Below are 26,572 nucleotides of genomic sequence, written 5' to 3'. Positions count from 1 at the left end.
AGGAGACACGGGTTTGTGCCCCCGTCCGGGAAGATCCCACATGCCGCGGAGCGGCTGGGCCCGTGAGCCATGGCCACTGGGCCTGCGTGTCCAGAGCCTGTGCTCCGCGGTGGGAGAGGCCGCAGCGGTGAGAGGCCCGCGTACCGCAAAAAAAAAAAAAAATCAGTTCCCTCCCAGGGCTAGTTCCCAGGAATAGTAGTCTAGCCTCCTTACATATGAATATGTAGTTTTAATTGTAGTTTGTTCAAACCAGTGTGACTTAAAAAATCTGGGGACGATAAAGAAAATGTATATACATACAATGAAATATTGTGCAGCCTTAAAAAGGAAATCTTGTCATGTGCTACAACATGGATGAACCTTGAGAACATTACACTAAGTGAAATAAGCCAATCACAAAAGGACAAATGCTGTATGAGTCTACTAATATGAAGTATCAAAAGTAGACAAAATCATAGAAACAGAATGTAGAATGGTGGTTGCCAAGGGCTAGGAAGAGGAAAGAAGGGGAATGGATACAGATTTTCAGTTTTTCATTATGTAAAGTTCTACAGCCTGTTGCACAGCAGTGTGAATATATTTAACACTACTGAACTATACACTTAAAATGGTAAATTTAATGTTATGTGTTTTTTACTATAATTTTTAAAAATCTGGGAAAATCTCCCCTGTTACTTCCCACTCCCAGAGATGACTTATGTTAGGAAGCTTACAGATAAAATCTTCAGTGTCACAGGTAAGAAGTTCAAATTATCTATGAAGGATACACATCAATATAAGATATTACTGCAAACAGTACTCTTTGCTAAGATTCATCCCTTCCTCCATTAGCTGCAGAGACTAGTTTTCCTCTCTAATTTCAGATTTATAAAGACTACTTTAAAACTATTGCAAAGTTTTTTTAAAAGTAAAAGCTGTTTTCCTCCAACACTCCCCCAGGTTAAAATAATACCAAAAAGATAGTTCTCAAAAAGCCCTGATTGCCCCCTAAGAAACAATAAGAAAGCGATTTGTTACCAGCAGCTCTCACAACTCTCACTATTCAAATCCTAACAGTACCAAACATTCATACTAAGAGTAGATTCAATTTTTAGAGACAAGATGATAACCAGAAGTCACATGTTATGAATAATACTAGTATTTAAACTGGAAGATATAATTTTGCTCTTCATTCAAAACAAACCGTGACCACAATATAAATTGGATCCCTACAGCAGCTTACCTCCCTAGCACCTAATCATCACTGGAATTAGCAGAACACCTCCTCAGCCTAAGCAATTCAGGACCAATTTTTTTTTTTAAGTCTTCTTAGGAAGGCCAAGAGGGGAAATATACAAAAATGTAGTAAGTTATACATGATTTTGTTTTTTAACCTCACCTCTCACAATCCTATTCTCAGTTTTTATATCATCCATCCGGTAGATAAACATATCTTCTCCCATGTTCACAAAGCTATGTTTATGTTACTCACCAAGGGTGCAAAATATAGCTCTACATTAATTCTACTACTAATCCATTCTAATTTCATGTTGCAAGAAAATTCTCTTCCAAACTGGTTTGCAGTCAGGAATTCCCTGGAGGGTCAGTGGTTAGGACTCGGCGCTTTCACTGCCAGGGGCCCAAGTTCAATCCCTGGTTGGGGAACTAAGATCCTGCAAGCCTCGCAGCACAGTCAAAAAAAAAAAAATAGGTTTGCAGTCATCTGTTAAAACACTATTTTAAAAAATAGCTATGGAAGAACAGATAGTTGTTTGAATACTATGTATTATCATAATTTGTTGAAATACAATGGCAATAGCATATAGTATACTATATGCTCATCTCAAATTTATATAACCTGGGTTTCTTTTGTAAGTTTTAATTATTAAAAACTCTTTAAAAGGACTTCCCTGGTGGCACAGTGGTTGAGAATCAACCTGCTAATGCAGGGACACGGGTTCGAGCCCTGGTCCGGGAAGATCCCACATGCCGCGGAGCAACTAAACCCGTGCGCCACAACTACTGAGCCTGCGCTCTAGAGCCTGCGAGCCACAACTACTGAAGCCCATGCGCCTAGAGCCCGTGCTCCACAACAAGAGAAGACCCCGCTCACCGCAACTAGGGAAAGCCCATGCACAGCAAGGAAGACCCAACGCAGCCAAAAACAAACAAACAAAACTCTTTAAAAAATTAAACGTTGGAAAAGAGTATGGAGAACTGCGTCTTGTCTCTCAACTCAGGCGCCAGTTGCTGAAGGGGACCAGGCAAGCAGTGCTGCCGCCACCGCTTCCTGATTGGCTGCGGGTGGCTCCCTCTTCGTTCTGATTGACAGCTGGTGAGCTGGATGATGCTGAGCAAGGGCCTGAAGCGAAAGCAAGAGGAGGAGGAGGAGGGGAAAGAAGCCCTGGCATTCGACACCTAGTGGCTGGGTCCTGGCCACCCAGCAGTGGCACACGCACCCCCAGCCGTGGCCTCCCGTTCCCTCTTTGACCTTTCGGTGCTCAAGCTCCACCACAGCCTGCAGCAGAGTGAACCGGACCTGCAGCACCTGGTGCTGGTAGTGAACACACTGCGGCGAATTCAGGCGTGCATGGCACCCACAGCTGCCCTGCCACCTATGCCCAGCCTGCCTACAGCCCCAGGCATAGCTGACAACCTGCTGGCCAGCTCTGATGCCTCCCTCTCGGCCTCCATGGCCAGCCTTCTGGAGGACCTCAGCCATATTGAGGGCCTGAGCCAGGCTCCCCAGCCCCTGGTAGATGAGGGGCCACCAGGCCACCCCACTGGGGGAGCCCCACCCAGCTTGGGTGCCTTGGACCTGCTCGGCCCAGCCACTGGATGTCTGCTGGTCGATGGGCTTGAGGGCCTGTTTGAGGACACTGACACATCCATGTATGACAGTGAACTTTGGGCACCAGCCTCTGAGGGCCACAAATCCAGCCCTGAGGATGGGCCAGGCAAGGAAGAAGCTCCAGAGCTGGATGAGGCCGAACTGGACTACCTCATGGACGTGTTGGTGGGCACACAGGCACTGGAGCGGCCACCAGGGCCAGGGTGCTGACTCTTCCAGAGCTGGGATGTTGATCTGGTGTCCAAACTGAGCCTGGTGGCTGGACCAACTCTCCTTTGAAAGACACAGCTGGCTTCCCCTAGAGAGGGGCTTTGGAGAGAAAGAATCCAGTCCTGGGCAACTTCACCTCCGTCTTCTGGTCTCTGGCTGATGGGGGTAGTCTGGAATTGGCCCTTGTGATGAAATGACAGGGCCTGGTGGCTGGAATGTGATTGGACCAGGCCCAGTGCTGAATCCCTGGAGGCAGAGCTTGGTATACTCTTTCCCTGATGTGGGAAAAGACCCCAACCAGTTTTTTTGAAATTAAAGCCAGTCGTGGGAAGTCTCAAAAAAAAAAAAAAAAAAAGAGTATGATCTACTACTTCAATGTTTAATTATTTGTATATCACTTTAAAAATACATAGAAAGCGTCTAAAATTTTAAACCTTCAGGGCATGAGTTGTTTAGGATGGTAGTTTACCAGATAACTACAGGTTACCATATTTTGAATGGAAATCTCTCCAGAATTAATTATACATTTACCTACCTTATTTAGTGGGAAGCTCAGTCTAATGACTCAAATTATTAAAAATAATTTATGGTAGTAAACAAGCCCTAGAACATTGTACTAAAAACATATACAGAATTCTGGCTTTTTATTTCTTGTATCTACTTGTGGGTTTTTTGGGTTTTTTTTTTTTTTTTGCCTTCTTCCCAACTCTTCCTTCCTCCATCTCTCAGGCTACACATCCATTGTCCATTCTAATGTTTATCTTCCAAACCAGTTTTAAACTTGGAAATCAGCCAGGATTGTTAAAACTGTGTATAAATATTGGATAAATTAGGTCTACAGAAAGAACCTAAAGCTTTTCCTAAGAAAACCAAACTGAAAACAATGAAGATGGGGACTTCCCTGGTGGCACAGTGGTTAAGAATCTGCCTGCCAATGCAGGGGACATGGGTTTGACCCCTGGTCCGGAAAGATCCCACATGCCACAGAGCAACTAAGCCTGTGCGCCACAACTACTGAGCCGGCGCTCTAGAGCCCGCGAGCCACAACTACTGAAGCCCATGCACCTAGAGCCTGTGCTCTGCAACAAGAGAACCACCACAATGAGAAGCCCGCACACCGCAATGAAGAGTAGCCCCCACTCACCGCAACTAGAGAAAGCCCGTGCAGCAACAAAGACCCAACGCAACCCAAACAAATAAATAAATTTTTTTTTTAATGTTAAAAAAAAAATGAAGATGGCCACAGTGGCTATACCTGCTCCAGCAAAGGGATTTTCAAACTATAGTTTCTTAAAAGACACTACAGGTGTCAGCAGAAAAGATGACTATGTATAAAGTCTCAGATCCTCATATAAATCAGAGCAACCCCATAAGATTAGTGTTATACACTGGAGTTCTACCTAAGGCTTCATTTGAGGTTAGGTTCTGCTCTAGCACTGAACTAAAACTGATGTTGCTGCCACTGACACTAGGGTTAAAAAAAGATAATGGTTTAGGGTTTTTCCCCTGCTCACCTCATTTAAAAAAATATTCCCTTTAAACAAAACAGTCCCTTGATTTCCTCAATCCTGTGTTTAAAATGCATATTACTTTTTCTAAGGATTATTCACTACACTTTCTATAGATTCAACAATCTTAATTTGAGCTTTTACCACCAGAAAGAGGAAACAATGCTTTAAATGATTCAGTAAACCATAATGATGCTACGTATAGCTTTGAACAATTATTTCTAGTTAAAATGTTACAAGTTTCATTGTTCTCTAATTTTTCCTGTGTCTTCTACAATCTCTCTGCCACATTACTTATATATAAAAGAGGGCACTTAGTCCATGTGTGTGCTTGGCTATTATAAGGAATATAAGCCCAAAAGCTGTATTTTGGCAGTTTCAGAATTTGTACATTTTCTTCTGCCCTCAAATTTCAATGTATTCAATTCAAACATTTATTGAGCACCTCCTGTGACTAAAATTATAACCTAACACATCAATCGGAACTAGTGAGGTGGTGGTACAGTAACAAACAATCCCCAAATCTCAGTGGCTTGACATAACAAAAGTTTATTTCTCATTAATTTTACATGTCCAACTCTGGTTGGCAGGAGAGATCTGCTTATCACAGTCCCTCCACTTGACACATGCTTCCAAGATTGTCTTGCCAAGGAAGGTAAAAGATAATGTGGTAAATCACATCCTGCTCTTAAACTTTCATTCACATTTTATTGGCCACAGTAAGTCAGACAGCCATGCCTGATTTCAATAATGACATGAAAGGGCAATCCTATCATGTGCTTAGAAGAGAAGTGGTCTATTTATGAAGAAGCATGATTCCCAAGTCCCTGTGCTGATCAAATATTCAATTTACTTTTCCTCCCACATTTGGATACACCTGTCCCCTTTCATGCAGAAGATAACCCAAAAATCCCACCTAGTTACAGCACCAAGCTCAAAGCTCTCAGGTCCAGACGTGGCCCTTGTTCACAAAGGCCTGTTTACTAAATCAAGTTACCTACCTCCCTTCACAGACACAATACACAATGACAGAAAAAGCTAAGTATAACCATAAAAAACACTCCTGTTCAAAAGAGGAGAAACAGGAGATAAAATAGTCAATAGTTCATAGCAATTCACATACCCCGCTGAACAGATAGTGTAAGTGCTCTCTGTTCTGGGGGAGAGAATTCTCTGACTGATCACTGGGAGGAGTTTCTCAGTCTAGTATTCTCTGAGCCTTTTGGCTCTACCTTCCAGGAGATTTTTTTTCTTGCCTGCTATCCTCCTCCACCACAAGTGAAGTGAACACAGGGAGTGTGCATCCTTAGCTAAGAGGAATTTTCAGCCTGCTGGTAGAAGGTTAGGGGGTGGTGACCAACTCATGCAATCATACTTTCTTCACACTTTCCATGCTGGTTTCTTGGGCTGTACAACTCCCTGAAAAACTTAGAGGCTTCTTATCTGTTCTAGCCATTTCCAAGTGCCAATGTCTAGAACCATAGCTTTTTTTCTAGATATGTCTTTTAGACTTTCTACATTTCTTTGCTTTCTTGCCCCAAGAGACTGTGTGCTATCTATTTCTCTCTACTTAATTGTGGGTGCCCTGGAACTACCTGGCTTTAGTAGGGAATCCATACCTTTTTTAAAAAGTCTCTTTTCCCTAACCCAACAGAAAGGCACCACCCCCTTAAGTAGACCTTTACTCTGAATCACCTTAATCCATTCGGACTTTTTAACAATGAGAGTGATGGTCATAACCCTGATTGCCAGAAAAGTTTTAATTATCTGCTCAAAAGGCTTCTTAGTTTCATCTCTTACTGACTGACAGTGAGAAACAATTGCTTCTTCCAATCCTACAATTCCCCAAATTTCTGGACTCTCTTTATTGCTCTTCATTCCCACTTGCAAACTAGCCAATCATGTTCTAGCTCATTTTTTTTCTTCCATCTTGTCAAATGGAGCCAACAGCAGCTAAAATACAATTTGTTTTCCAGCCTCGTCCCTAAAGCTATAAATGCATTAGGTACATTACTGGCCTTCCAAGTTATTGCAGGCAAGTTTTACCAAATGCTTCTCTGCATTGCATCTTCCCAGCCTCTAATATCAGTTTCCTTGCTACCTGACCCTTGACCAATGCAACATTTGAGGGGTTCTGTTAGAGTACCCTACTGCTTGTACCAACTTTGATTTTAGTCAGGATAGGTTACATAAATGCCCAATAGAAATATAATTCAAGTCACATATGCAATTGTAAAGTTTCTAGTAGCCACATTTAAAAGGTAAAAAGAAACAGTGAAATTAATATATTTCATTTAACCCAATACACCCAAAATAATTACATTTCAACCTGCAAGCAATGTAGAAATTATTGAGTTATTTTACATTTTGTTCATACCAAATCTTTAAAATCCAGTTTATATTTTTATACTTAATCACATCTCAATTCAGTCTAGCCACATTTCAAGTGCTTATTAACAGCATCATGGAGCAAATGGCTACCGTATTAGACCATGCAGGGCAAAATAAAATTGCAGTAGCTAACAGCCCCTGAAATCTCAGTGGCTTAAAACGAAGACTTATTTTTTACTCATGTCCACCGTAGCCAAGAATGTTCTGTATGCTTTCCTCACTTACAGATCAGGCTGGCAGAACAGTCAGTAGAGCATACATAGTTCACTGGCCAAAGCAAGCTACATAGCTGCATCCAACTTGGTTGTGCCCGGAAAGAAATCCGGAAATACAGGTAGATAGCTCTAATGACTATCACACCCAATTTTTAAACTGCAATTAAAAACTTCCAAATTATGTCTTCAAAGAACTATATCTTTAAAATTTTCCTTTTTTCCCAATAGACACCTACTTCAAAAAGCAAATAAAGCAATGAAGTAGTAAGCTACTACTAGCTAGTTAGAACTCTAGGACAAATGCACTTTCTTTGCTATGAAATGTAACTTTTTCAATACAGTTTCTGAAGAGTCAGTAAAAGTAATTGAAAAGGTGTGACTAGAGCTCAAATACTATTCCTTTTACTTCATTTTGGCAAACAAGTACTTCAAATCCTCTTTAACTTCTCTTATCAAGCCTTTCCAAGGGACTACTGCCACTGAAACAAGGCTGAAGAAAAATTAAATGGCAGAGGAAAAGCCACATTTATTCCTCAAAAGTGGACAAAAGAGAGGAAAATAACATTAATCAACACTAAAGATACTTCTACTACTTTTTTCTAAAAGATTTCCTTATCTCCTTTAGAAGTTAACATTCTGCCATTTAACACTGTAACATAAAAACCAATTGCCTGGGCTTCGCTGGTGGCGCAGTGGTTGAGAGTTCACCTGCCGATGCAGGGGGACACGGGTTCATGCCCCGGTCTGGGAAGATCCCACATGCTGCGGAGTGGCTAGGCCCGTGAGCCACGGCCGCTGAGCCTGCGCATCCGGAGCCTGTGCTCCGCAACGGAAGAGGCCACAACAGTGAGAGGCCCGCGTACCGCAAAAAAACCCAAAAAAAACCAATTGCCTATTTATTCATCCAAAATAAAGGTATTACTTCAAAGCCTAAAGTTCTACTTTCACAGGTCTAAGGCTGAAACCCCTTTCTTCTAAAAAATAAACTCTTACACTCTATTCCACCTTCACTTAAGCATCCAAAGAAAGAATTTTACCCTATTAGAGGACCCAAGATACTGGCTGGATTACATGAAGTTTAAGGTATTAAAGGGTATCTCAGTGAGGTATAAGTGGTAGGCAATAAAAGAGCATCATGGACTTTCCTGACGGCACAGTGGTTAAGAATCCACCTGCCAATGCAGGGGACACGGGTTCGAGCCCTGGTCCGGGAAGATCCCACATGCCACGGAGCAACTAAGCCCATGTGCCACAACTACTGAGCCTGCGCTCTAGAGCCCACGGGCCACAACTACTGAAGCCCGCGTGCCTAGAGCCCATGCTCCGCAACAAGAGTAGCCCCTGCTCGCCACAACTAGAGAAAGCCTGCTCTCAGCAACGAAGACCCAACGCAGCCAAAATTAATTAAAAAAAAGCATCACAAGGAGGGACTAATGTAAATAAAACAGCAAATTTTGCTTAGGGAATACATGTGTGCTGGTATATATGGGGATTGGTTTCATATAACCATTAATACCGCCCTATAAAATCCTTGTTTTGAAGCCGGGTATTCTAACTTAATTATGAATCAGGGTAAAATAAACTCTTAAATAAAGAATAACTGATAATATCTCGAACTAATAAGCAATCAATGTAGATGACTTTCTGAGAGAAAATAATAAGACAAAGACAAACCCCAAACAAACAAACAAACAAACCAAAAACTATACTGAATCCAAACTAAACTTTCTGATGCCAGACATCAAAGAGAAATACCTGTTTTTCTGCTACCCAAAGAAATCTACTACCCACTAAAACTTTATAATCCTAAAAGAATATCTTAGAAATGGTACCAAATATACACATTTTCATTAATGCTAACAGAGTACCTAATTAATTTATAGTCCCCATCCCCAAAACTCTCCCCCAAATCTTTTTTATAACTTTCTCGTTCAGTTTACCTACTTATAACTTTCTCATTCAGTTTACCTACTTATGACTTCATGTTATCACCTCTCTTCTACAGAATTCCAGTCCTCTGTCTTGAGCTCAGTCCTCTATCTCTACCACCAATAGTCATTGCAACCTAGCACCACAAATTCAATCCATTAAAACTGGTATCCCTTTACTTCCCCCAGATCAGTTTCCCTTCCGAACTCTGCCCATGGTATGATCTTTTTAAAATAATGGACTCATCTTTTTTGTTTGTTTGTGGTACGCGGGCCTCTCACTGTTGTGGCCTCTCCCGTTGCGGAGCACAGGCTCTGGACGCGCAGGCTCAGTGGCCATGGCTCACGGGCCCAGCCGCTCCGCGGCATGTGGGATCCTCCCGGACCGGGGCACGAACCCGGGTCCCCTGCATCGGCAGGCGGACTCTCAACCACTGCGCCACCAGGGAAGCCCTAAAGGACTCATCTTTTATTCCAGATAGCTTATCACTAAATCCTGTAGATTTATCTTTTGAAATGTCGAGCATTTTTACTTCCTTACTTTATCCCTGTATAATTGAAATAGCTTCCTATCATCTACAGTGCCAGTTTCTTCCCATTCCAATATATTCTTAAAGTACAAAGAGTTGATTTATTCATGTTATTCATTTGTTCAAAAACCTTCAAGGGCCTACGTTAAAAATATTAAAATCCTCACCAATAGTACTTAGCGCTGTCTACTCTTACCCAAACATGTCCTATCAGTCTCTGGTCCCCAGACAACATCAAAGCCTTCTATTTATGCTGTTACTGCATTTCCCAAAGCGTTTCTCACAATTAACCCAATGAAATACTTATCTCCAGAGATGTATAGTCTAAAAAAGAAAAAGGATGCTGCTTCCTTTCCTTAAACAGTCAGGTTTATTTTCCACAGGATTTCTCAGGCTTTAATAAGCTAATGAGAATTTTTCATAACCTATTTAATAATATCCATTAATATCTTACAAGCCATTTTTTGGGAAATGCTGGGCTATTAAACTGTCTTCTGGATAGACTGTCTCTATTCTCACTTATATGGCTTTTTGCCTTGTTAGAACATACCTTCCCCTCATCTTTCTACCTATACAAATCTATATTCCTCTACTGAAGTTCTCTCTTTTCCATAAAATCTTCCCTGACAGCTGGAACCCTCTTTGATCTAAGACTTCTCTGAACTTTAATTCTTCTAAATTTCCTCATATGCAGACAAGACTAAATCTAAATTCTTTTTGCTTCTCTTGTTTTTTCCCCCCAGATTTATAGATTGCTTTCTGAAACATAATTCTCAATGCCAAGAGTCTTTAAAAAGCTACACATTTAACACAATTACACAATTGGAAGCAGTATAAAATAAACAAGTACCAGGAATCTCACACAACTGAACAAAGTTAATCATTTCAGAAGCAAGCAGGTAAAATTTACATTATATGTTACCACACAAACCTATGTTTATCCTGTACCTATTACTGACATTTCATTCATTCACTCTCAAAAAAAGCAGAGATCAAAAGATGAATAAGAAATAATTGCTGATTTCCAAAAGAAGACAAACATGTTAACTGTAATACACAAACATGCTATTAAAAATAAAGGAGGCAGGAGTCAGGAAAGGCTATGGGATGAGGTAGTATCTGAGCTAAGCCTTGGAAGATGTCCACTCAAAGGTTACTCCTCTACTCCTCCCTGTTCCCAACTGTGGTTCAATGTTAGTGTACCATTTACCACATTACATCAGAATCTTCTACCTGACTGCCTAACCCAATGGTTCTCAAAGAAAAGGGGGGAAATTTTGCCCTCCAGTGGACATTGGGCCATGTCTAAAGCCCTTTTTTTATTGTCATGAATGAAGGATTAGGGGGTGCGACTGGCATCTAGTGAGGGATGCTGCTAAACATCCTACAATGGAAAGGACAGTCTCCACAACAAAGAATTATCAGGTCGAAAATATCAGTAACGTGGAGACTGAGAATACCCAGTCTAATCTTTAGATTATCAACAATTCTGGTGCAAGAAGTATCTTATTCACCTTTGTATGCCCAGCACTGGACACAGCAGGAACTCTATACATAGTGGTAAATAAACCTCAATTTAAAGGCAATGGAATACAATTTTACATGTCAATTATACCTCAATACAAATGAAATAAAAAATAAATAAAGGCAATGGAAGAGCCAGTGAAGATTTTAAAGAAGGCAACAACATGACCTGTGTTCACTGATGTAAAGGATATACTGGAACAACTTCCAGGATCTTCCAAAATTAAAGATGTATATAATCTCTAGATATATATCTATTCTTCAGATACACATATTTTCCATAAGTGAAAAAAAAATATGTGTATAAGGATATTCACTGCAGTATAATTTGAAGTAAGATAGAAAATAAATACCCACCAATAAGGATCTTACTAAATGACAAGATTCTTGTTCAATAGAACACTGTTACTGTCACTGCTAAGAATGAGATAGCTCTCTACTTGTAATATTAAGAGATCCAACATAAAAATTTTTTATGCAGAAGAATGGTACAATTTCAGGGAATGGTAGAGAATACATAGGTATGGTAGTGCTTGTAAATGTATCCTTCCACCAGAGATATTCCATACAGTTAAAAAAAAAACCAAAAAACTGGTAACAACGGCTATCTCTTGGGAGAGAAACTGGGGGGTTAAGATAGGAGGGAAAGAGACTAACTCTTTAATGATTACCCTTTAATATATTTTCTGAATGTATGCCTTGTGCAGGTATTACTTATTGTTCAAGAAAAAGTTTTTCGAAAAAGGATTTTAAATGCACTATAAAGAGGAACGATTAGAGGCATGGAAAACAAATTATTATAACAGCCGCCTAGGAGGACAGTAAAAGCCAGACTAATAAAATGAGAATGGAAAGGAAGAACAGATCACAAAAACATGGCAGAGATAAAACCAAAAGGACTTGGAACTTTCTACCAGGAAACAGAAAAGAGTTAACCCTGCACCTGCATGCAAGCAACTAAAGGTAACTGGAGAAAAAACACAATTGTGCTAATTATTCAACTGAGCACCCAGTAACACCTGCAATTGTCTCACCAATAATTTCACTTTGCAATTGTCTCAGATGACCATTTCATGCCTTTTTCCTTCTTAAATTTCTAAAACCTGCCCTCCTCACCCATCTCAGCTTCTTATAACAAAAGGAAATTAGAAGCAACCTGACAAGAATGACCTTATCTTCCTACCAACACATCTGTACCCGCAAAGCCCTATCCCATGCCCTTCCCATTAAAACATGATTATTCCCACTCTTCTCTGTGGCCAACCTCTATACCTGTGTCCTGTATTTCATCTTGCTTGCCTTCTTAATAACTTTCCTCCATTATACCTTCTTCCTGCATCATCAATTTCTTCCTTTTTTTTGAGACATTCCCAGAAAAACCCACCCTGACCTCAAGCTTACCTCCAACTACCATGTCTTATTTCAACATTCCTCTTCTTAACAGAAAAAAACCCTTAAATTATTTGTCTGTAATTACTGTTGCTACTCCCTCTTCCCTTCATCTCCTTTTAAATCACTCTATTCAGACTTTTCTCCCCAACACTCCACTGAAACCACAACAACCGATTCCCATTCTTTACCATCTTATGTACCCTCCACAATATCTGAGAAGTTGAGAACTCTTCCTTTAAGCGGTTCATTCACTTGGCTTCCAGGATATTCCTCTCTGCTGGAAGCGCCTTCCATTTCCTTTACTGGTTGCTCCTCTACTTCTTGCCCTCTAAATGTTGAAAATGCCCTCAGAATAAGCCAAGGATTTCCCTCAATTTTGGTCATTTTAAGTTTCAGTTCCTGAATTTGTATTTGGTCCTTTTACAAATCTGCCATGCCATTTTCATAACAATCCCCAACTCTGTTAAAAATTTTCAACCTTGGCTTTTTCCTTCCAGACTATAGTAAAACAATTGTTTAAATCCATATGTGGTATATAAAGTCCCAGTAAGTCTTACTTCTATTGTCTGATGTTTCTGCTGGTTCTCACTCATGGCATGTCATCTCCTCATACGCCCAACTACCTCTGATTCTGTGCTAGACACTGCATTTGAAAAATCAAGGAAAATAATCTGAGGCTCAAGATACTATTTTCCAATCTCTTCTTTATCTATATTCGTTCTGTATTAAGTTACTAATTTTCAAACCAGTTGTACTTCAAAATCTCTTGGGGGCTTTTAAAATACATCTTTCCTAGGCCTAATGCAGCAATTAAATTAGAATTGGGAGGATGCTCAACACAAATTGTTGGCATTTTTAAAAAGTTCCCTGTGAGAGAGAGCAGACAGCAGAAGCAAGAACTACAATTCTGCAGCCTGTGGAAGGAAAACCACATTCACAGAAACACAGACAAAATGAAAAGCCAGAGGACTATGTACCAGATGAAGGAACAACACATAAAACCCCAGAAAAGCTAAATGGAGATAAGCAACCTTCCAGAAAAAGAATTTAGAATGATAGTGAAGATGATCCAGGACCTCGGAAGAAGAATGGAGGCAAAGACTAAGAAGACGTAAGAAATGTTTAACAAAGACCTAGAAGAATTAAAGAAAAAACACCTAGAAGAATTAAAGAACAAACAAACAGCAATGAACAATACGACAACTGAAATGAAAAATACACTAGAAGGAATCAATAGCAGAATAACTGAGGCAGAAGAACGGATAAGTGACCTGGAAGACAGAATGGTGGAATTCACTGCTGCAGAACAGAATAAAGGAAAAAGGATGAAAAGAAATAAAGACAGCCTAAGAGACCTCTGGGACAACATTAAATGCAACAACATTTGCATTACAGGGGTCCCAGAAGGAGAAGAGAGAGATAAAGGACCAGAGAAAACATATGAAGAGATTATAGTCGAAAACTTCCCTAACAGGGGAAAGGAAAAACCCACCCAAGTCCAGGAAGCACAGAGAGTCTAAGGCAGGATAAACCCAAGGAGAAACAAGCCAAGACACATAGTAATCAAATCAATAAAAATTAAAGACAAAGAATAATATTGAAAGCAGCAAGGGAAAAATGACAAATAACATACAAGGGAACTCCCATAAGGTTAAGAGCTGATTTCTCAACAAAAACTCTACAAGCCAGAAGGGAATGGCATGACATATTTGAAGTGATGAAAGGGAAGAACCTACAACCAAAATTACTCTACCCAGCAAGAATCTCGTTCAGATTCCATGGAGAAATCAAAACTTTTACAGATAAGCAAAAGCTAAGAGAATTCAGCACCACCAAACCAGCTCTACAACAAATGCTAAAGGAACTTCTCTAAGTGGGAAACACAAGAGAAGAAAAGGACCTACAAAAACAAACCCAAAACAATTAAGAAAATGATCATAGGAACATACATATTGATAATTACCTTAAACGTGAATGGATTAAATGCTCCAACCAAAAGACACAGGCTCACTGAATGAATACAAGACCCATATATATGCTGTCTACAAGACACCCACTTCAGACCTAGGGACACATACAGACTGAAAGTGAGGGGATGGAAAAAGATATTCCATGCAAATGGAAATCAAAAGAAAGCTGGAGTAGCAATACTCATATATTAGATAAAATAGACTTTAAAATAAAGAATGTTACAAGAGACAAGGATGGACACTACATAATGATCAAGGGATCAATCCAAGAAAAAGATATAACAATTATAAATATATATGCACCCAACATAGGAGCACCTCAATACATAAGGCAACTGCTAACAGCTATAAAAGAGGAAATCGACAGTAACACAATAATAGTGGGGGACTTTAACACCTCACTTACACCAATGGACAGATCATCCAAAATGAAAATAAATAAGGAAACACAAGCTTTAAATGACACAATAGACCAGATAGATCTAATTGATATTTATAGGACATTCCATCCAAAAACAGCAGATTACACTTTCTTCTCAAGTGCACACAGAACGTTCTCCAGGATAGATCACATCTTAGGTCACAAATCAAGCCTCAGTAAATGTAAGAAAACTGAAGTCATATCAAGCATCTTTTCCGACCACAACTCTGTGAGATTAGAAAAGAATTACAGGGGAAAAAAAAAAAACGTAAAAGCCACAAACACATGGAGGCTAAACAATATGTTACTAAATAACCAAGAGATCACTGAAGAAATCAAAGAGGAGATCAAAAAGTACCCAGAGACAAATGACAATGAAAACACGACCATCCAAAACCTATAGGATGCAGCAAAAGCAGTTCTAAGAGGGAAGTTTATAGCTACACAAGCCTACCTCAAGAACAAAAAAAATCTCAAATATACAATCTAACCTTACACCTAAAGGAACTAGAGAAAGAAGAACAAAAAAACGCCAAAGTTAGCAAAGGGAAAGAAATCATAAAGATCAGAGCACAAATAAATGAATTCGAAACAAAGAAAATAACAAAGAAAACTAAAATCTGGTTCTTTGAGAAGGTAAACAAAACTGATAAATCATTAGCCAGATTCATCAAGAAAATGAGGGAGAGGACTCAAATCAATAAAATTAGAAGTGAAAAAGGAGGAGTTACAACAGACACAGCAGAAATACAAAGCATCCTAAGAGACTACTACAAGCAACTCTATGCCAATAAAATGGACAACCTGGCAGAAATGGACAGATTTGTAGAAAGGTATAACTTTCCAACACTGAACCAGGAAGAAATAGAAAATATAAACAGACCAATCACAAGTAATGAAATTGAAACAGTGATTAAAAATCTTCCAACAAACAAAAGTCCAGGACCAGATGGCTTCACAGGTGAATCCTATCAAACATTTAGAGAAGAGCTAACACCCATCCTTCTCAAACTCCTCCAAAAAATTGCAGAGGAAGGAACACTCCCAAACTCATTCTATGAGGCCACCATCAAATCACCCTGATACCAAAACCAGAGGAAGATACTACAAAGAAAGAAAATTACAGACCAATATCACTGATGAATATAGATGCAAAAATCCTCAACAAAAGACTAGCAAACAGAATCCAACAGCACAGTAAAAGGATCATACACCATAATCAAGTGGGATTTATCCCAGGGATGCAAGGATTCTTCAATATACGCAAATCAATGTGATACACCATATTAACAAATTGAAGAATAAAAACCATATGATCATCTCAATAGATGCAGAAAAAGCTTCTGACAAAATTCAACACCCATTTATGATAAAAACTCTACAGAAAGTGGGCACAGAGGGAACCTACCTCGGGCTTCCCTGCTGGCGCAGTGGTTGAGAGTCTGCCTGCTGATGCAGGGGACAGGGGTTTGTGCCCCGGACCAGGAAGATCCCACATGCCGCAGAGTGGCTGGGCCCGTGAGCCATGGCCACTGAGCCTGTGCTCCGCAACGGGAGAGGCCAGAACAGTGAGAGGCCCACGTAGCGCAAAAAAAAAAAAAAAAAAAAAAAAAAAAAGAAAGAAAAAGAAAGAGGGAACCTACCTCAACATAATAAAGGCCATATATGACAAACCCACAGCAAACATCATTCTCAATGGTGAAAAATTGAAAGCATTTCCTCTAAGATCAGGAACAAGACAAGGATGTCCACTCTCACCACTATTATTCAACACAGTTTTGGAAGTCCTAGCCACGGCAATCGAAGAAGAAAAAGAAAAGGAATACAAATTGGAAAAGAAGTAAAACTGTCACTGTTTGCAGACGACATGACACCATACATAGAGAATCCTAAAGATAACACCAGAAAACTACTACAGCTAGTCAATGAATTTGGTAAAGTTGCAGGATACAAAATTAATTCACAGAAATCTCTTGCATTTATACACGAATGATGAAAAATCTGAAAGAGAAATTAAGGAAACACTCCCATCTACCATTGCAACAAAAAGAATAAAATACCTAGGAATAAACCTACCTAGGGAGACAAAAGACCTGTATGCAGAAAACTATAAGACACTGATGAAAGAAATTAAAGATTATACCAACAGAAGGAGAGATATACCATGTTCTCGGATTGGAAGAATCAATATTGTGAAAATGACTATACTACCCAAAGCAATCTACAGATTCAATGCAATCCCTATCAAATTACCAATGGCATTTTTTACAGAACTAGAACAGAAAATCTTAAAATCTGTATGGAGACACAAAAGACCCCGAATAGCCAAAGCAGTCTTGAGGGAAAAAAGCAGAGCTGGAGGAATCAGGCTCCCTGACTTCAGACTGTACTACAAAGCTATAGTAATCAAGACAATATGGTACTGGCACAAAAACAGAAACACAGATCAATGGAACAAGACAGAAAGCCCAGAGATAAACCCATGCACCTATGGTCAACTAATCTATGACAAAGGAGGCAAGGATATACAATGGAGAAAACACAATCTCTTCAATAAGCGGTGCTGGGAAAACTGGACAGCTACATGTAAAAGAATGAAATTAGAACACTCCCTAACACCATACACAAAAATAAACTCAAAATGGATTTGAGACCTACATGTAAGACTGGACACTATAAAACTCTTAGAGGAAAACATAGGAAGAACACTCTTTGACATAAATCACAGGAAGATCTTTTTTGACCAACCTCCTAGAGTAATGGAAATAAAAACAAAAATAAACAAAGGGGACCTAATGAAACTTCAAAGCCTTTGCACAGCAAAGGAAACCAAGACGAAAAGACAGCCCTCAAAATGGGAGAAAATATTTGCAAACGAATCAATGGACAAAGGATTAATCTCCAAAATATATAAACAGCTCATGCAGCTCAATATTAAAAAAAAAAAACAACCCAATCCAAAAATGGGCAGAACACCTAAATAGACATTTCTCCAAAGAAGACATACAGATAGCCAAGAAGCACATGAAAAGCTACTCAACATCACTAATTATTAAGAGAAATGCAAATCAAAACTACAATGGGCTATCACCTCACACCAGTTAGAATGGGCATCATCAGAAAATCTACAAACAACAAAGGCTGGAGACAGTGTGGAGAAAAAAGGGAACCCTCTTGTACTGTTGGTGGGAATGTAAATTGATACAGCCACTATGGAGAACAGTATGGAGGTTCCTTAAAAAATTAAAAATAGAATTACCATATGATCCAGCAATCCCACTACTGGGCATATACCCAGAGAAAACCATAATTCAAAAAGACACATGCACCCCCAATGTTCATTGCAGCACTATTTACAACAGTCAGGTAATGGAAGCAACCTAAATGCCCATCGACAGACGAATGGATAAAGAAGATGTGGGGGCTTCCCTGGTGGCACAGTGGTTGAGAGTCCACCTGCCGATGCAGGGGACACGGGTTCGTGCCCCGGTCCGGGAAGATCCCACATACCGCAGAGCAGCTGGGCCCGTGAGCCATGGCCGCTGAGCCTGCGCGTCCTAAGCCTGTGCTCCGCAAGGGGAGAGGCCACAACAGTTACAGGCCCGTGTACCACAGAAAAAGAAAAGAAAAAAAAAAGATCTGGTACATATATACAATGGAATATTACTCAGCCATAAAAAGGAATGAAATTGGGTCATTTGTAGAGACGTGGATGGATCTAGAGACTGTCATACAGAGTGAAATAAATCAGAAAAACGAATATCATATTAATACATATATGTGGAACCTAGAAAAATGGTACAGATGGACCGTTTTGCAAGGCAAAATAGAGATACTGATGTAGAGAACAAACGTATGGACACCAAGGGGGGAAAGTGGTGGGGGGCGGTTGTGGTGGTGGTAGTGGTATGAATTGGGAGACTCGGATTGACATATATATACTAATATGTATAAAACAGATAACTACTAAGAACCTGCTATATAAAAAATTGAATAAAATTCAAAAATTAAATTGAAACAAACAAACAAAAAAGGTCCCTGGGAGATTCTACCATACAGCCAAAAAAGCTATGACCCAAATTTTTTCATCTGGTCACTTCTATCTACATTAAAGCCTCCCAAAATTTTATCTCTTGCTCGACCTGAGCTCCAGATTCTGATATACAACTGTTTACTTGAACCATCCACTTGGCTATCTAATAGACATTTCAAATTTAACAAAGCCACAACAAGTCTTACTTCTCCCTTCACCCCTCCCTTCTCCAGGCTTTCCTTACTACTAGGCCTAGCCAGACTCACTATCTCCTTTTGCCTGTATTACTGCACTAGCCTTATCCTTACTCTTGTTATTCCAACCCCCAACCCCCATCACCGCCTGCCACAGGGATCTGCCAGACTGATCTTCTTAAAACATAAAAACCTCCAATGTTTTCATATTAAAAAAAACCAAAAAACCCAAGTTCCTTACCATGGCTTTTATTATCCCTGCCTAGTTCCAATCTCATATTCTGACTCCACCCATTCACTAAATCCCAGCCACCTTTGCTCATTACTTTTCCTCCAGATGTCAATAAGACAGGCTCCTCAATGTTCAGATCTGAACTTCTTTTTCACCTCCTTATAAGGTTATTTCCTAACCACCCTACCTAAAATAACAACCAAGCTCCATGGTTTTCCCTATTCCCTACTATTCCATAACCCTAACTTTATTTTCTTCAAACACTAGTCATGTAAAATTACCGTGTCTGCTTATTTGTCTTCATCCACTAAAACACAAAATTTATGAGAGTGGGGACTTTTTCTCTTTTACTGTTGCAAAGAACCTAAAAAACATTACCTGGAAAACTGTAGTATAGACTCAAGTATTTGTGGACTGAATGAATGATGACTGACTTCCCTAATCTTAGTTGCTAGTAAGATGGTACCGTTCATCAGAGGAGAATTTATGAGATTTATGAAGTGTCACATGTCAAGTACCCTCACATAAAATAAAGTTGGATACAAAATCTGTCCCCAAGAACCACTAAAATGGACAAAGTAGTTTAAAGACTAGCTTTAATAAAGTTATTCTCCTAATTAAAAATAATATGGAACTACAGAACAATGTATCAAAGAAGGCATACTAATGAAAACCACACATTAATTATGTGCTTTCCATTCTGTTGTGTCCATCAAGAATTCTAATCTGCATTATTACTATTACATTATGAGGTAAATTTGTTTAATCATAAATTATACTATTTCAGAAAAGAAAGAGAAATGTATTTAAAAACAGACACCAAGCAGCCATTTGTTGAAGATGCATCTGATGAGTTAAACTAGTTGACCTCTCTAAGATTCCATGGTTTAAATAACAGAGATACACAATACTGTTATTATATATTCCAATGTTACTATATATACCATATAATAATACTACTATGGAATATTACACCTAAGATATTTGAGACCTCTAGAAGTATCATTGTCAAGGGATTACTCATGGATCTGTGAACACTAATTTTCCACAGGATACTAAGAAAATAACAAGTGTGACCAAAAACATACACTAAAATGATTTATTTTAAAAGACACACAGTGTACTCTAGATATTTTTCTAGGCATAGGTATTATAATTTGAAATTCCCAACTTCTTGCACAAATTCTTGAATTGCATCAGATGACTTGTAAATCAATACAAACTGAGTTCAAAAACTATGGTTCAAAGTTTCTAAATTATTTTACTCAAAAAAAAAAGTCTAGTAAGAACTTACATGTACTAAAACTCACCACTAAACAAACTTAATGGCAAACAAATGGAGAAAATATCTGTGGTGTGTGACAAAAGACTGATGTCCTTAACATAAAGATGTCTTTTAAAAATGTCTTACAAATCAGTAGTGAGGGAAAAACAAGCAAAAAACATGAAAGGATAATGACCAAACACAAAATAGACAATAAACATGCAAAAATGTTCAAGTTCCCCAATAATAAATGAATGTATTAGAGTCTATTTTTACCACCCCAAAACTCTGCCATTTGATAAAATGACATCCCAGTACAAAAAACCCCATCCTCACATACAATGGGGGTGGAAGAGCGTTTCTGCAGTATATATAAAAGCCTTAAATTCTTCTGCATAAGGAAATAATCAGAAGTGTGAGCAAAGATTTCTATGTAATGGGAAAAAAATGAAAAATAACCTAAACACCTAACAAGAGAGGATTAGTTAAATCATGAAATATCTGCACCAAAATACTTAGTAATGAAACTAAATAATCATGTTGTGGAAAACTAATGATCTGGGAAATGCACACAATATATTATTTGGAAAAAAAAAGATAAAGTTGTGTATATGACCTCAATTTTAAAGTGACCCCAAAGTGTAAAGACACAGTATGCAATATGCACAAAAAAAAGACCAGAAGATTATACAGGCAATTTACCAACTTTATTGGTTGTAGGATTACTAATTTTTTTTTCTTCTCAGGACTGTCCTGAATTTCTACATCTGATATTAGTCTTTTTCTTTGCTATACTTCTTCTCCTTTCCTATTTTCTGTTGTATTGATAATTTTCTACCTCCTGCCCCAGTTTAGAAGTTAAAAATTGCACTTTTGGAATAGACAGAACACAGAGGGTCTCCAGGGTAGTAAAAATACTCTTACTATACCATAATAATGGATATGTTATTATACACTTGTCCAAACTCAAATAATGTACAACACCAAGAGTGAACCATTATGTAAACTATGGACTTTGTGTAATTATGATGTATTAACGTAGGCTCATCAGTTTTAACAAATGTATCACTATGGTGAGAGACGTCATGATGGGGGACGCTATGCATGTGTAGGGGCAGAAGGTAGATGGAAAATCTCTGTACCTCCTCTTCAATGTTGCTGTGAACCTAAAACTGCTCTAAAAAAAGTCTTAACTTAAAAATATATATATATAAAATCACACTTTTGTTCTCTTAATTACTTATATCCAAATTATAAATTGATGTAAAATGGCTAAAACTACTTTCTATAAAGCTGATCCTCCTAAAAATGACAAGAACCTCTACCCAGGAACCAATCCCCACAAGTCCCACACCGCTATTTCTTTTTTAGGCTTAGTATTCCATTTCTTAACAATATAAATATTAATTTCCAAGAATAATGAATACCATGTATTAAAATACAGCTGATAAAAAATGAGTTCACCATGATACACCAAAGGAAAAAAAAAGAGAGAACCTCTGATGGCAGCTAAGACACCAACTCATTCTGAAAACAGATAAATAAAAGGAATGGATTTAATAGCTTATCCTGCCTTTCTTGTACAAACTGTGCTTCGGGGGTAACCAAATAGCTAGCAAGGGAAGGATCTTTTCAGAAAAAAATCACAGCTTAACACAAAAGGACTGAGAAAATTAGAAAAATCACCTTTTGCAAATCTTAATGAAATAATGAATCCAAGTTACAACAATGAAAAGCTGCTAAAACCATTATTTGAAAAGCTGAGACTTGGAGGCACATGAACCAATAAGACACAGTGCTTGTATGAATCCTAACTTCATCAATTCTAAAAAGGTATTTTTTAATCATTTGGGGAAAACTAAACATTACAAGGCTATTAAATAATATTAAAGGATAACTATAAATTTAGGGTATTGTAAATAACGGTACTTTGGTTATGTTTCTTAAAATCCTTATTCATTAGCGCAGCAGTTTTCAAACTTCTTGATATCAGAATCACTTTAAGTTTTAAAAATTACTGAGGACTTCAAAGAGTTTTTGTTTATGTGAGTAACACCTATTTGCCAGAGAAGAAGAGTAAAGGAGAATGGCTGACTATGAAGTTGCATATGGGAATGGAGAGAGGTGGTAAAATGATACTATATCTTAATTATGGTGGTGATTATACAACTGTGTTCAGTTACTGAAAGTGCAGAATGGGGCACTAAAATTTTAGAAGGAATTTTACTGTATGTAAATTATGTTGTTAAAAAAAATGGAAAAAAATCCATTTTTAAAAAATCTGAATGAAGATTTCAATTGTCCTCTGCTTATATATCAATATTTTCCATATTAGGAATCAAAACTGGGAACATTTTAAAGGTTGATTTATTAATTTCAAAGTAACAAACTCATAAATTTAACATAAGTAACATGAAAAATATATATTTTTAAAAATTAGAATAGTTTGACATTTTTGCAAATATCTTTAATATCTGGCTTCTTAGAAAATAGCTAGATCATACTAAGTTAAATAAGTCAAAAAAAAAAAAATAAGTCAGACACAGACAAATATATGCTATCACTGATACAAATTAACATTTACAAAACAGAAATGTAATCACAGACATAGAAAACAAACTTATGGTTACAAAATGGGAAAGGAGAGGGAAGGAATAAATTAGGAGTTTGGAATTAACAGATACACACTACTCTATATAAAACAAATAACAAGGACCTACTGTATAGCACAGGGAACTATATTCAGTATCTTATAATAACCTATAATGGAAAAAAATCTGAAAAAGAATATATACATATATATAACTTTACTGCTTTGCTGTACACCTGAAACTAACACAACATTGTAAATCAACAATACTTCAATTTTAAAAAGAAAAACAAAAAACAGCTAGATCTTTATATCTGCTTCTGTGTTCAATCTGCTGTGTTATCACATATCATATAGCCTCTGAAAAACTCCATTGTACACCACTTGTGAGGCAAAAATGAGATAAGCAAATAGCATCTTGGTATTATTATGAAAATAACTTGGACCTCACAGGCACCTATGAAAAGGGTCTGGGACTCCTAGACCACACCGTGCAAATCACTCCATTAGTATTACTGGGTAAAGTTATACACTCTCTGGAATTTACTTTAAAATACTCCAGCAAGAGTAAAATTTCAAACAGTGGGGAAAGAGGAAAGAAGAAAGGCAGAATGTTGATAACTGTTGAAGCTGCGAGATGGTTACCTTAAGGTTCATCATACATTTATCTGCTTTGGTGTATCTCTGAAATTTTCTGTAACTTAAAGTTACTAGTGTTTTACGGTCAGTTAAATTATTAATTTTTTACCCACTGTAATCATTACTATGTCCTCATTTCCTCTGGATCCATTTTTCTACTTAACACTTCAGTAGTTAGTTTCATAAGGGTCTTTGAATAATAAACTTGCAGTCCTTGATTATTTTAAATATCTTCATTATATTCTAACTCTTAAGTAGGATTTTTAATTGCATACAGAATTCTTGCCTGCTGGTTACTTTCTCTCAGTGCTATAAAGATACTACTACATGATCTTCTGGTATGTGTGTGGCTGATGAGAAGTTTGTAGGTCTGTAATTTGTTAGCAATCTGACTTTTCCGTTAAAATTTAAGATTATCTTTCTCCAAAATTTTAGTTTAAGACAGGGGTGGACTTATTTTTGTTTATCTTTCTTAATACTTGAAGCAAAATTTTCATCTGTAAACTATGTATCTCCAACACCAGAAAATTCTCAGCCATTATCTCATCCAACACTGCTTCTCTTGCCATTCACTCTATTCTCTTTTTCTGAAAATCTTATGTTGGTGACTCTCAATCTTTCAAGTCTCTACCCGTTCATTATCTCTAAACTATATTCTGGGTAAATTTCTAAGTATATTACTATTCACTCATTTTTTTCTCTGTCCAGCCTAAAGGTTCTCCTGTTTGTCCTGCCAAATTTTTCTATTTCATCTAAACAATGCTATCAAGACATACCACTACTAGTAAAAAAAGAAAAAGCACTGTAAATTAAACACTGACATGCCATGGTCGGTAAGATATACTCAGATCTCAGAAGAAATGTTAAAACGTTAAACAATTCGTGTCTTTGAATCAATGAAATACGCTTCTCCTTTCTAGGATTTCTGGTTGTTTCTTTTACACATCTACCTTTTTTGTTTCACAACTTTTCTAAAGATGCTACAGCTTCCTTTTATCTCATTGACAGGTATAAACATACTGATTTTAAAGTCTTCCACAGATTTTTAAATTATCTTTCTTTAATTGGACATGAATTCATCTCTTGATTGTTGATTTTACTGGCTATCTTTCATAGATTTTCCCTTCATCATGTATTTTGCAATTTTGGTTTTCAGGCTTATACTGAGTATAATTTTTCTCTCTGCATTATACCTCCATGCCTGGCATTTTTCCAAGTGTTTCCACCAAGTCTGTTTGGCCCTAATGTAGACCTAGGTCTTTTATTGGCTTCAGAGCTAATACTGGAGATGTCATAAATCTAGACACCAAGTTAATCGCCCAATGGTTCAGACTGGTTCAGAATCTGATCACAAGATTTTTGATGTCCTCCTATTTCCCCATGTCCTCTTCTCATTTCTGTAAGTGTACAGCCTCATTTAAGCTGTACCTTAGAGTAACAGACAGCAACAAACTTTTTTTTTTTTTTTTAAGCTCGCCTCTACAAAAAGGAATCCTAGGCCAGGCCCTGGTTTTAGGCAGTGAATTTGACAGCTCTTTCTCATGTGGGGTCTTTTTAACTATATTAATAGAAAATTAAATAGAATATAATTCCTGACCTAAATACTTAACAGGTATGGTCACCCTACCAAAAAAAGTAACTAAAAATTGAGCAGGATAAAAAAAAACTGTACAAGCAGTATAGTTATGACAATATTTTAAAATGTGCATGACACCAAGCTTTAAATATACCCAATCTTAGAGGATAAGCCAAAATCGGGTAGAGAACTAAAATTTGAGAAACTGGCTAAGTCTTGGCTTGAATTTGGGAGAAATTTTCTCACTCGAAAAGATGTCAGAAAGATCGCCTAGCTTCAAATACACAGCAAATGGTAGAGTAAAAATTAAATTTCAGAAACAGCATGCATTTCTCAGTGGGCAAGGAAAAGAAATAAAGGGAGTGAGTGGGGTTGCAGCTTGGGGCCCAATGAGCTCTATGTTCCAAGGAAGATGGGGGTTTGGTTTCTAAGGGATAAGAGGCACTAAACATACCCCTCATGAGGAGAGACCCTGAATCAGATTCACTTCTTAAAACAGGTTGGAATAGAGGTCATTTTTGTGAAAGGGGAGCTTAGAAAAAAGGTCAAAGAAATTGCAGAGTCCTGGTAAAAAAAACGGTGTGGTCTCATTTATTTGGGAAATGTGTTACATTGTTTCCATACTCACCAAAAAGCAAAATGCAAACCAATGGTGTCAAAATTTTAAGCAGTTCATCTGTGCATACTATGCTCTAACACCGATAAAGTTTTTTTTACTGATTTTTCATGTAAGAAAACACATCCTAAAATAATTTCTTCCTTCTTGCCAATTAAAAAGACAGTACACCAAGGGATAGTTTTCCTATTACCAAATTAACCCCAAATTACAACTTCCTGGTTTTTATTTCTAAATATGCTGTTATGTACTATGCAGCATTTTTATTCTGATTCTCTTTAACTTTTATTTTCTCAAGTTCTTTCCCCATTCCTTTAAAATTCGGAAAAAAATTCAAATTTAATGGCCTTCTGGAGTGCTTATTTTACCCTTCCTTGACAACATAAAATAAACTAAATTATCATCCTAAAAATTCGATTTTGCATTTAATTCAAACACTGTTGCTATTTTGATAGTATTTTGGAAATAAATTATTGTACTGAGCACTTAGTGCTTTATATCAATCTAAT

The 26,572-nt window shown here is 37.8% G+C and overlaps 1 protein-coding gene and 1 pseudogene across 1 annotated transcript in view; one reads left to right on the top strand and one right to left on the bottom strand.

Moving 5' to 3' along the window:
• Positions 1–26,572, bottom strand: part of SP3 (Sp3 transcription factor) — a 67,468-nt gene that overhangs the window by 22,852 nt on the left and 18,044 nt on the right. The gene's annotated exons all lie outside the window — the stretch shown is intronic.
• On the top strand, positions 2,197–3,162 carry LOC111172876 (SERTA domain-containing protein 1-like; annotated as a pseudogene).

The sequence above is a fragment of the Delphinapterus leucas genome, chromosome 8, assembly GCF_059928025.1.
Source record: "Delphinapterus leucas isolate spDelLeu-1000000601 "Yukka" chromosome 8, BTC_Dleu_Yukka2, whole genome shotgun sequence".
NCBI classification, from domain to species: Eukaryota; Metazoa; Chordata; class Mammalia; order Artiodactyla; family Monodontidae; genus Delphinapterus; species Delphinapterus leucas.
The sequence above is the reverse complement of the archived record's forward strand: the minus strand, read 5'-3'. Positions and strand labels throughout refer to the sequence as shown.